The sequence below is a fragment of the Octodon degus genome, unplaced genomic scaffold (assembly GCF_000260255.1).
Source record: "Octodon degus isolate 3935 unplaced genomic scaffold, OctDeg1.0 scaffold00058, whole genome shotgun sequence".
Classification (NCBI taxonomy): domain Eukaryota; kingdom Metazoa; phylum Chordata; class Mammalia; order Rodentia; family Octodontidae; genus Octodon; species Octodon degus.
In genome coordinates, this window is record NW_004524634.1 from 5,313,296 (window position 1) to 5,315,568 (window position 2,273).

The 2,273-nt window shown below is 54.4% G+C and overlaps 1 protein-coding gene across 1 annotated transcript in view; it reads left to right on the top strand.

The window, feature by feature from the left end:
- The first annotated feature begins 935 nt into the window (after positions 1 to 935).
- Positions 936 to 2,273, top strand: part of Tet3 (tet methylcytosine dioxygenase 3) — a 103,516-nt gene continuing 102,178 nt past the window's right edge. The window contains exon 1 of the mRNA XM_023718390.1: positions 936 to 1,493. The gene's annotated coding sequence lies outside the window, so the exon portion shown is untranslated. The remainder of the gene's footprint in view (positions 1,494 to 2,273) is intronic.

Here is a 2,273-nt window from a genome sequence, read left to right on the forward strand (position 1 = left end):
GGCAGCAATGTAAGCTTGCCAATGAAAAGCTTTGCCACAGCCACTGGGGATGGGCCACCAAACCACAGAAGGCACGGATTCCCCTCCCCACTCCCACCCCATATTCTCAGTGCCACAAGGACACATGCAACAATCACAACCTGCTGACTGCTTCTTAACTGTTCCCCGTTGAGGGGGCAGCTAAGGTAGTGGAGGTAGGGGAAGCTGGCCTTTCTGGTACTTGTGGGAAACTGGCTGGTGAAAGGGGTAGTGGTGGGTGGGGTGGGAAGGGGTTGATATTTTTCCTCAGTCCCAGTAAATGACACTAACACCTACCTAGTTACCTAAGCTACAGGGTTTTAAGACCCCATTCATAGGTGAGAGTAAACTGCTAGTACCATTTACGAAGAATACAGGAGAAAAGTTGCTGAGTTCAAATTCTGAGTTCACAACTTGTTGGTTGTACAATGTGCAAGTTACTTAATTTTGTTTTAATCTGTGAAATGTCTGATGGTAGTACCTTCTTCCCAAGACTTTTCAATGATTGTCATTTATTGACTCAATTCCTATTGAGCATCTAGTTTAAAGTCAGACAGCTAGCAAGTGGCAGAGTCACATCTGGAACTCAGGTCTTGTTCCTTCACTGTCTTCAGCTCATTGTCACACTGTTCTTCTAGAGATTGCATACCAAATAGAATCATGCTTATAGTATAATGTTAAGTGAAAAGGGGCTAGCAAATTGCAATAATCAGTGTGCATACAACTGTGTGTGTGTGTGTGTGTGAACTAATCCACAATAGGAAAAGCCAACAGGAAATATAGCAAATCGTTACAAAAATTGTATTTGGGTGGGTTTTTATCTATGTATACTTTCTACATTTTAAAAATATTCATTTTATTAAAGTAGTTGCTAAGACATTAAGTTGAAAATAATTTTGAGTCAATAACTCCTCACATTTGAAAACTACACTCATGTTATTTCTTCTTCGTTGTAATCTTACTCCCCTGAACAGAAACTCTACGATCCTCTCCAAGGCCGGGATAGGAAGCAGGTAAAGCAGCCACATCCCCACCCACCTGACAGCTGATAACCTGGCCGCTGGAACAGGCTGTCAAAATCAGGCCTGAGATAGGGAAGTTCCAGGGAGAATCCTGTCTACCCCACCGCCTAGGGCTTTCTGGACAGCGCTCCTTGAGATCAGTTACTCCCCACCTCCTTCTAAAGAGCCAGCCGAATGCTCTTTTTCCAGTTCTAGCTGAACTGTCGGCTTCAGCCGGCGAGGACTCCTGCCAGGTACCTACCTGGCTTGGTGAGCACCGCCCAAACTGGTCCGGCTAGTCTGCCCTGTGGCTGTTTCTGCCAGGACTTGCCCGTGAGTGTGTTAGAGACCCACCCTTCTCCACAGCAACTCAGGTAGGTGGAAAGGCAGCTCTGGGCACTAACCTGGCAGTCAGGCTAGATGGGTGGAGCTGAATTAATCTAACCTGGAATTTCAACTTGGCCGGCACAACAGGTGAGGGAGAAAAGCAGCAGAGAACGGGTAGTTTGGCCACTTAGAAATATTCCTGCGCCTCGTGCTCTTACCCCCCGCCTGGAACATATCCCAGGGTGACTTTTCAAAGTGTCCGCACCGGGTTTTAAGGCTCAGTCGCGCCATGGACTCTCGGAGGCCGTCCGAGCCCCTACTGAACGCTGTCCTCCCCGGTTACCCGCCGCGCCGCGCCCGGCCCCCTCCTCTGGGAGGCAGGGCGGGGGGATCGGATTAGTCTTTGTTTCCGACGTGAAAGAGCCGAGCGCCGCGCGGGGGAGGCGCGCGATGGCAGGGCCTCGGGGTCCTCCTGGGCAGGGCGCCCGGCCGTGACTCCCGCGAGGGTGCCCCGCAGCGGGCCCGAGGCCTCTGCCTCCAGGCACCCCATTCTTACCGGCCAGGCTGACTCGGTACGCAAACGCGCGATGTCCCCCCATTGTCCTGCCCCGGAATGAGCGAGCGGCAGGCGGGGAAAAAGGGTCAGTCGGGCCTGAGCTCAGGGCTCCTAGGGGCGCCAAGGCTGTCCCGGGCCGCCTGGGCCCTCCGGAGAATGGCAGGAAGTGGGGACACCAAGGCCGGCCGGGCCGAGGGCCTAGGTTGGAAGGTCCATGAGCCCCACCCGCCGCGCCGCCCGGCTGCAGCCCCGCCAGAGGGCAGGACCGGCAGCCCAAGGGGCGGCTAGGTCCAGGAGGGCCGGCCGGGGCGAGGAGGTCCTGCAGGTGCAGAGACGCGCGGCCCCGGCCCTGCCCCGCCGGCTCGCCGGCC